Source organism: Rattus norvegicus, chromosome 8 (assembly GCF_036323735.1).
Source record: "Rattus norvegicus strain BN/NHsdMcwi chromosome 8, GRCr8, whole genome shotgun sequence".
NCBI classification, from domain to species: Eukaryota; Metazoa; Chordata; class Mammalia; order Rodentia; family Muridae; genus Rattus; species Rattus norvegicus.
The window spans coordinates 32,204,040-32,214,584 of NC_086026.1; positions in this window are offsets into that span (position 1 = coordinate 32,204,040).

Here is a 10,545-nt window from a genome sequence, read left to right on the forward strand (position 1 = left end):
AGAATCTGGAGCAGCGGAGACACCCTTCATTGCTGGTGAAAAGGTAAAGTGAGAAGTCCATGCTGGAGAGCAGTTTGCTGGTTTATTACAAAACTAAATACACTCTTATTATATGACGATGCAATCACCCTCCTCAGTATCTAGCCAAATGAGACTTCTATTTACTCGAAAAAAAAATCTTAAAATTTTGTTTGAGTGTTTCTAGCTGCTTTCTTGGTGCTTGACCATCTGGAAAGCAATCAAGATGTTCGTCCATGAGTGAAGGATAAACTGTTTCATCTACACAGACTATTATTCATTGCTAAGAGATAGCGAGGTCCTGGCTAGTGTCAATAAGAACAACTTGTATAGATGTGTCTGTGTTTATCACTGATGGGAATGTAAAATGTGGAATCAACACCACTGGATGGAGAACATTCTGCTAAATGAAACAAGCCAACCCTCCAAGACAACATTGCATAATTCCATTTACATGAACTTCCTAGAGTTCTCTAATTCATAGAGAGCAGGTGGATAGACAGTGTCTTAGGTTAGATGTTGCTGGAGTTTCCAACCCCAATAAGCCCATATAGAAACTACACAATCCAGTTATAAGCAATAAACTTAGGTTGAGCATATCTAACACCATAATAACTTTTTCCCAGCTATAAGACCCCTTGCTGCTTGCAGTTTCTCTTGGCTATGATGATTCTGCTCCATCATGACTTCTTAAGTCCTCTCTCTTTCCCCTCTAATCCTCTTCTCCCTTCTACCTGTCTCTACTCCCACTCTCTAACTTCCAGTCCCACTTTTCCCCTTCTCTGCCAATCACAGGCTCTAGCCTTGATTGACCAGTTAAAATAGGGAGAAAGGTCACATGAGATCACCTGAGTACATGATGGGCTACCCGCATGTCAGGGTCAACCCCTCTTGAGGGACAGAATTAACATCAGAATACAAGCAGCATCAGGAAAACCCACAACAGTTAGAGATAGGGCATTCTTGTTTAATGGGCACAGAATTTTCTTTGGCAAAGATTAAATTCTGGAGATGGACAGTGGTGATAGGTGGACAATGATGTCACCAATTATCTTAAAAGGATAGAATTGTGTGTTACAGATATCTTACCACAATTTAAAAAGCTGGTTAGGCTAGTCTGTAAGCAAGCCAAGAACTGTTTTCAGGTTGATGAGTGTGTGTGTGTGTGTGTGTGTGTGTGTGTGTGTGTGTGTGAGAGAGAGAGAGAGAGAGAGAGAGAGAGAGAGAGAGAGAGAGAGAGAGAGAGCGCACGCATGTGAACTGATACTATAGCTGTTCAAGGGAATGGCTACTCTCAAGAATGCACACCTTGCAGCTTTGGTGGAGGCCAGCATCCCACATTGGAGGGAGGGAGGCCCGTTCAAACCCACCTTCTTCTCTTTGTGTGGTCTACTGCTTTCCTTTGTTATCCTCTGTCTCAACTTCTTATTCAAGCTCTGCCCACCCCCTGACTTACCAAGGACCAGTCTAGGCATCCCTTCCTCACTTGCAACATCCTCCAGTCTGTAGTCACTTGTTCACTGCTTCCTTATTTCAGAATCCTACCATTGAATTTTGAGGGAATCAGACTGGCTACTCTACTTACGTGGCACAAGCATTGTACCGTGGTCTAGTAAAGTTGTGAGTTGGTGTCCCCTGTTCAATCTTTGTCTTATAACCAGCCCCTCTGGCTACCAGCTGTCCTTAGAAGGGGCCAAGGGGCAGCAGAGGTGCCAGCTCATATAACCATAGCACCAGTGACATAACCTAAAATCTCAGGATATCTGGTTCCATATTCACCCAAAGTTATAGCTTCCTTCTATTCCTTTCTCCACAACTTCTAAGTTATGTGTTACATCGTCAAATATTTATGTGGAAGACAGAAAATGATATATTAGGCAAAGCTTATATTATTCATTTTATTAGAATATTAGTATACAGTATCACGTAAACATTGATCCATTAATTAATTAATAGGAAAAGAAAAAAGTAATTTAATTTTTTTTAACTTATTCACTTTATAGCCCACTCACTGCCCCCTCCTGGTCACCACCTTCCATAGTCCTTCCCTCATCCTGCCTCCCCTTCTCCTGTGAGTGGTTGGGGGTCTCCCTAGGTATCCTCCCACCCTGGCATTTCAAGTCTCTGCAAGGCTAGTCACATCCTCTCCCACTAAGGCCAGACAAAGCAGCCCAGTTAGAACATATCCCATGTATAGGCAACAGCTTTTGGGATAGCTGTAGATCCAGTTGTTCAGGATCCACAAGAAGACCAAGATGCACATCTGTTACATATGTGCAGGGAGGCCTGGGTCCAGCCTGTGTATGAAGAAAGGAAATTTAAAAGCATCAATTTTTGGAATCCAAATACACAAGTCCACTATCTGAATAACCTTTTGGGGAAAAAATAATCTAAACTCTGTGGTTTTGCAAAATGACCTGGCTGGATTGTATTAGGAGGTCTCAGCATGTTCTGCTGGACCCTGAAAAAAACTGGAGTGAACTTCCTTACTGATAACTGTCTCAAAGGTCTTCATAAGGACCCTGTGAACCTCTCAAGGGAGCTGGAAGAACAGAACACTTCCTAGGCTTGCCTGGAATCCTTGCCACCCAGACCATCTGAAGGAGCTTGGATGGGAGAATCTCAGAATACCTGCACATCTGTTTGATGCTTCTTGCTTGACTCAAACTAACTGACTTTATGTGATCTTGTGTCCTTTCAATTGTTTCCTGTCTGTACTGAACTCCTGGCTATCTGAGGTGCATTTTCCTTTATCTCTGACCTGCAAGTCACTAAGTCCGTTGAGTCATAGTTCACTGAAGTTGATTTTTTATCTCAGAGATTGATATGGTACCTCCTGTTACAGAGTAAGATAAAGCACAATTATTTTCCTCCTGCTAGGCAAGTGAAGGAGTCCGAGTGGGCAGATGTCACATGGACAGGCCTTGTGCTGTCATTTCACCAACCTATGATTGCCTCACCTGTGTGACTAGTTGGAGGCACAGTCTAGCCTTGAGGTTATTCTGCAACTTTATCTGTCATGGCTCTGATTAATGAGCAGACTGAAGACCAGAAAGCAGCAAAACGTCCTTCAATGCAGAATCTGGGCATGGTCTGGGCTGCAGGGATCCCTGCTGTGCCCTCCCGGAGCCATAAGGTCACAGAAATGGATTCCAGCAGGACTAGAGGCTGGAGGTCAGATGGCCAGTGCTGCTGTGTCCATGCACTTACTGAAGCCTGGTATTAGGTTTCTGGTCCCCCAGTCTTCTGAGAGCTTCGGGTGTTGCTTCACTCCACCTTTGCCTCTATGTGTGCAGAGCTGTCTTCTGACTGTGTCCATATTGAGGGCTATGAGTGTGAGAAACACAGAGAGAATGCGAAATGCAGAGTGAATCAAGCAGGTGCATATATCCAAGGGGAGCTTCTGTCCTATTTCTTTCACCTCTCAGCAACAATTGAGCAGGCTTTTGTTTAGTTTTGTTGGGTTTTGACTTCGTTGTGTTTTTTGTTTTTTTGGGGGGGGGCGGGGGGGACAGAGTCTCACTATGTAGCCGTGTTCGGCATGGTATTCACAGTGTTCTACCTGCTTCAGCCTCCCAGTTGCTGTGATTAAACGTGTGTCCTAGCATGCCTGACCAAACTAAGGGTTTGCAATTCTAACTTTATGAGTGAGGACACTGAGTCTCTCAAGAACATAGAGTCTTACTCCTGTGAGTGTACAACTACCATTTGAATCCAAGTTGTTCTGCCACTAAGCCCAAGACTTTTGGCTGTTCCACTCTGATCCATGTCTTTACGGCAACAGATAAATGCACGAGCCACAAATCCAGCAGAGAGGATGCAGAGGGATGTATATAAGGATGAACAAGAAACCTGCTGAAGGCTGAATATCCCACAGGATTCCTAAGAAGGCTCTGCCATTCTTTTTGTTTGTTTGTTTGTTTGTTTGTTTGTTTGTTTGTTTCATTTGGGTTTAGATTCGAGGTGGGGGTGCTTCTGTACAGTCATGGGTGTCCTGGACTCATTCTGTAGACTAGCTGACCTTGAACTCACACAGAGTGCGTGCCTCTGCCTCCCAAATGCCACCACATCCAGCCTGCCATTGGATTCAAAATTTTGAATCCTTATTCATCCAATAAGGATTCAAAATTTTGAATCCTTATTCATCCAATAAGGATTCAAAATTTGGACTCAAGACTCTTGATTCTCTGTAGGCTTAGTTTTTTGTTTTTTTTTTAAACCTAATTTTTTGTTGCATTTTTCATCTTTATTAAATTGGGTATTTCTTATTTACATTTCAAATGTTATTCCCTTTCCCAGTTTCCAGGCCAACATCTCCCTAACCCCTTCCCCTCCCCTTCTAGATGGCTGTTTCCCTCCCCATTCTCCCCCCATTACTGCCCTCCCCCCAACAATCCCATTCAATAGGGGTTCAGTCTTGGCAGGACCAAGGGCTTCCCCTTCCACTGGTGCTCTTACTAGGCTATTCATTGCTACCTATGAGGTCAGAGTCCAGGGTCAGTCCATGTATAGTCTTTAGGTAGTGGCTTAGTCCCTGGAAGCTCTGGTTGCTTGGCATTGTTATTCATATGGGGTCTCAAGCCCTTTCAGCTCTTTCAGTCATTTCTCTGATTCCTTCAACAGGGGTCGCATACCAAGTTCAGTGGTTTGCTCCTGGCATTCACCTATGTATTTGCCGTATTCCTGCTGTGTCTCTCAGGAGAGATCCACATCCGGTTTCTGTCAGCTTGTACTTCTTTGCTTCATCCATCTTATCTAGTTTGATGACTGTATATGTATGGGCCACATGTGGGGCAGGCTCTGAATGGGTGTTCCTTCAGTCTCTTTTCTAAACTTTGCCTCTCTATCCTAAGAGTATTCTTATTCCCCTTTTAAAGAAGGAGTGAAACATTCGCATTTTGGTAATCATTCTTGAGTTTCATGTGTTCTGTGCATCTAGGGTAATTTGAGCATTTGGGCTAATATCCACTTATCAATGAGTGCATACCATGTGTGTTTTTCTGTGATTGGGTTACCTCATTCAGGATGATATTTTCCAGTTCCAACCATTTGCCTACGAATTTCATAAAGTCATTGTTTTTGATAGCTGAGTAATATTCCATTGTGTAGATGTACCACATTTTCTGTATCCATTCCTCTGTTGAAGGGCATCTGGGTTCTTTCCAGCTTCTGGCTATTATAAATAATGCTCCTATGAACATAGTGGAGCACGTGTCTTTGTTATATGTTGGGACATCTTTTGGGTATATGTCCAAGAGAGGTATAGCTGGATCCTCAGGTAGTGCAATGTCCAATTTTCTGAGGAACCTCCAGACTGATTTCCAGAATGGTTGTACCAGTCTGTAATCCCACCAACAATGAAGGAGTGTTCCTCTTTCTCCGCATCCTCGCCAGCATCTGCCATCACCTGAGTTTTTGATCTTAGCCATTCTCACTGGTGTGAGGTGAAATCTCAGGGTTGTTTTGGTTTGCATTTCCCTTATGACTAAAGATGTTGAACATTTCTTTAGGTGCTTCTCAGCCATTCAGCATTCCTCAGCTGTGAATTCTTTGTTTAGCTCTGAACCCCATATTTTAATAGGGTTATTTGTCTCCCTGCAGTCTAACTTGGTGAGTTTTTTGTATATTTTGGATATAAGCCCTCTGTCAGTTGTAGGATTGGTAAAGATCTTTTCCCAATTTGTTGGTTGCCATTTTGTCCTAACAACCGTGTCCTTTGCCTTACAGAAGCTTTGTAGCTTTATGAGATCCCATTTGTCAATTCTTGATCTTAGAGCATAAGCCATTGGTGTTTTGTTCAGGAAATTTTCTCCAGTGCCCATGTGTTCAAGATGCTTCCCCACTTTTTCTTCTATTGGTTTGATTGTATCTGGATTGATGTGGAGTTCCTTGATCCAATTGGACTTAAGCTTTGTACAGGGTGATAAGCATGGATCGATCTGCATTCTTCTACATGTTGACCTCCAGTTGAATCCGCACCATTTGCTGAAAATGCTATCTTTTTTCCATTGGATGGTTTTGGCTCCTTTCACAAAAATCAAGTGACCATAGGTGTGTGGGATCATTTCTGGGTCTTCAATTCTATTCTACTGGTCTATCTGTCTGTCTCTGTACCAATACCATGCAGATTTTATCACTATTGCCCTGTAATAGTGCTTGAGTTCAGAGATAGTGATTCCCCCAGAAGTCCTTTTATTGTTGAGGATAGTTTTTTAGGTATCCTGGTTTTTTTGTTATTCCAGATGAATTTGCAAATTGTTCTGTCTAACTCTCTGAAAAATTGGATTGGTATTTTGATGGGGATTGCAATGAGTCTGTAGATCATTTTTGGTAAAATGACCATTTTTAATATATTAGTCCTGCCAATCCATGAGCATGGGAGATCTTTCCATCTTCTGAGGTCTTCAATTTCTTTCTTCAGTGTCTTGAAGTTCTTATCATACACATCTTTTACTTGCTTGGTCAAAGTCACACCAAGGTATTTTATATTATTTGGGAATATAATGAAGGGTGTCATTTCCCTAATTTCTTTCTCGGTTTGTTTCTTTTTTGTGTAGAGGAAGGCTACTGATTTATTTGAGTTAATTTTATACCCAGCCACTTTGCTGAAGGTGTTTATCAGGTTTAGTAGTTCTCTGGTGGAACTTTTGGGATCACATAAATATACTATCATATCATCTGCAAATAGTGATATTTTGACTTGTTCTTTTCCAATCTGTATCCCCTTGATTTCCTTTTGTTGTCTGATTGCTCTGGCTAGAACTTCAAGAACTATATTGAATAAGTAGGGAGAGAGTGGGCAGCCTTGTCTAGTCCCTGATTTTAGTGGGATTGCTTCAAGTTTCTCTCCATTTAGTTTAATGTTAACATCTGGTTTGCTGTATATGGCTTTTACTATGTTTAGGTATGGGCCTTGAATTCCTATTCTTTCCAGGACTTTTATCATGAAGGGGTGTTGAATTTTGTCAAATGCTTTCTCAGCATCTAATGAAATGATCATGTGGTTTTGTTCTTTCAGTTTGTTTATATAATGGATCACACTGATGATTTTCCGTATATTAAACCATCCCTCATGCCTGGGATGAAGCTTACTTGATCATGGTGGATGATTGTTTTGATGTGCTCTTGGATTCGGTGTAAGAATTTTATTGAGTATTTTTGCATCGATATTCATAAGGGAAATTGGTCTGAAGTTCTCTTTCTTTGTTGTGTCTTTGTGTGGTTTAGGTATAAGAGTAATTGTGGCTTCACAGAAGGAATTCGGTAGCGCTCCATCTGTTTCAATTTTGTGGAATAGTTTGGATAGTATTGGTATGAGGTCTTCTATGAAGGTCTGATAGAATTCTGCACTGAACCTGTCTGGATCTGGGCTCTTTTTTGTTGGGAGACCTTTAATGACTGCTTCTATTTCCTTAGGAGTTATGGGGTTGTTTAACTGGTTTATCTGTTCCTGATTTAACTTCAGTACCTGGTATCTGTCTAGGAAATTGTCCATTTCCTGCAGATTTTCAAGTTTTGTTGAATATAGGCTTTTGTAGTAGGATCTGATGATTTTTTGAATTTCCTCTGAATCCGTAGTTATGTCTCCCTTTTCATTTCTGATTTTGTTAATTTGGACACACTCTCTGTGTCCTCTCGTTAGTCTGGCTAAGGGTTTATCTATCTTGTTGATTTTCTCAAAGAACCAACTTTTGGTTCTGTTGATTCTTTCTATGGTCCTTTTTGTTTCTACTTGGTTGATTTCAGCTCTGAGTTTGATTATTTCCTGCCTTCTACTCCTCCTGGGTGTATTTGCTTCTTTTTGTTCTAGAGCTTTTAGGTGTGCTGTCAAGCTGCTGATATATGCTCTCTCCTGTTTCTTTCTGCAGGCACTCAGAGCTATGAGTTTTCCTCTTAGCACAGCTTTCATTGTGTCCCATAAGTTTGGGTATGTTGTACCTTCATTTTCATTAAATTCTAAGAAGTCTTTAATTTCTTTCTTTATTTCTTCCTTGATCAGGTTATCATTGAGTAGAGCATTGTTCAATTTCCATGTATATGTGGGCATTCTTTTCTTATTTTTATTGAAGACTAGCTTTAACCCGTGGTGTTCTAATAGGATGCATGGGATTATTTCTATCTTTCTCCATCTGTTGAGGCCTGTTTTGTGCCCGATTATATGGTCAATTTTGGAGAAAGTACCATGAGGTGGTGAGAAGAAGGTATATCCTTTTGTTTTAGGACAGAATGTTCTATAAATATCTGTGAAGTCCATTTGGTTCATTACTTCTATTAGTCTGTCTATGTCTCTGTTTCCATGATCTGTTCATTGCTGAGAGTGGGGTGTTGAGAACTCCTACTATTATTGTGTGAGGTGCAATGTGTGTTTTGAGCTTTAGTAAGGTTTCTTTTACGTATGTAGGTGCCCTTGTATTTGGGGCATAGATATTTAGGATTGAGAGTTCATCTTGGTGGATTTTTCCTTTGATGAATATGAAGTGTCCTTCCTTATCTTTTTTGATGACTTTTGGTTGAAAATCGATTTTATTCAGTATTAGAATGGCTACTCCAGCTTGCTTCTTTAGACCATTTCACTCTGAGGTAGTGTCTGTCTTTGTCTCTGAGGTGTGTTTTCTGTAGGCAGCAAAATGTTGGGTCCTCATTATGTATCCAGTTTGTTAATCTGTGTCTTTTTATTGGGGAATTGAGTCTATTGATGTTGAGAGATATTAAGGAATATTGATTTGCTTCCTGTTATCTTCGTATTTGGAGGTAAGATTATGTTTGTGTGCTTGTCTTCTCTTTGTTTTGTTTTGTTGCAAAACGATTAGTTTCTTGCTTTTTCTAGGGTGTAGCTTGCCTCCTTGTGTTGGGCTTTACCATTTATTATCCTTTGTAGTGCTCTATTTGTAGAAAGATATTATGTAAATTTTGTTTTGTCATGGAATATCTTGGTTTCTCCATCTATTTTAATTGAGAGTTTTGCTGGTTACAGTAACCTGGGCTGGCATTTTTGTTCTCTTAGGGTCTGTATGACATCTGTCCAGGATCTTCTGGCTTTCATAGTTTCTGGTGAGAAGTCAGGTGTAATTCTGATAGGTCTGCCTTTATATGTTACTTGACATTTTCCCCTTACTGCTTTTAATATTCTTTCTTTGATTTGTGCATTTAGTGTTTTGACTATTATGTGACAGAGGAGTTTCTTTTCTGGTCCAATCTATTTGGAGTTCTGTAGGCTTCTTGTATGTTTATGGGCATCTCTTTCTTTAGGTTAGGGAAGTTTTCTTCTATGATTTTGTTGAAGATATTTACTGGTCCTTTGAGTTGGGAGTCTTCACTCTCTTCTATACCTATTATCCTTAGGTTTGATCTTCTCATTGAGTCCTGGATTTCCTGTATGTTTTGGACCAGTAGCTTTTTCCGTTTTACATTATCTTTGACAGTTGTGTCGATAATTCTATGGAATCTTCTGTTCTGGGATTCTCTCTTTTATCTCCTGTATTCTGTTAATGATGCTTGTATCTATGGCTCCTTGTGTCTTCCTTTGGTATTCTATATCCAGGTTTGTCTCCCTTTGTGCTTTCTTTATTGCTTATATTTCTATTTTCAATTCCTTCAACTGTTTGATTGTGTTTTCCTGTAATTCTTTCAGGGATTTTTATGTTTCCTCCATAAGGGCTTCTACTTGTTTACTTGTGTTTTCCTGCATTCCTCTTAGGGAGTTCTTTAAGTCTTTCTTGAAGTCCTCTATCATCATGATCAAATATGATTTTAAATCTAGATCTTGCTTTTTTGGTGTGTTTGGATATTCAGTGTTTGCTTTGGTGGGAGAATTGGACTCTGATGATGCCATGTAGTCTTGGTTTCTGTTGCTTGGGTTCTTGTGCTTGCCTCTTTCCATCAGGTTGTCTCTGGTGTTAACCTTGTTTTGCTATTTCTGACAGAGGCTTGACTGTCCTATAGGCCTGTGTGTCAGGAGCGCTGTAGACCTGTTTTCCTGTTTTGTTTCAGCCAGTTATGGGAACGGAGTGTTCTGCTTTCAGGCATGCAGTCACTCCTGTCCACTGGCTTTCAGCTGTCTCTGTGGGCAGGAACCAGAAAGGCCTGCCCCTACTTCTCCTGGATCTTTGTGTGCAGATGGTGGTAGGTGTTTTCCTCTAGAGTCAGAAATGTGGGCAGAGAGTAGTCTCCTCTGGTTTCCCAGGTGTGTCTTCCCCTCTGAAGGTCTCGCTCTCTCTCCCACTGGATTTGGGTTTAGGGATCTGTTTGACCGGGTCCATTCAGATCCAGGCACATTCTGGACTGCAAGGCTCCTGCAGCTTGACTGCTCCTATTTTACTCTGCCCAGATGCCCTATACAGTTTCCTCTTGGGCCAGGGATGTGGACAAAGGTGGGCAGAAGTGGCGGTCTCTACTGCCCTACAGTCTCAGGATTGCCCACATGTCTGGGCAGTCAGCTTTCTCTCCCATGGGGTTTGGGAACAGGGAGTTGTGGGCTTGGATCAGCAAGGTTCATGCACCAGCTAGAAACCAGAAGTGTCCAGTCCC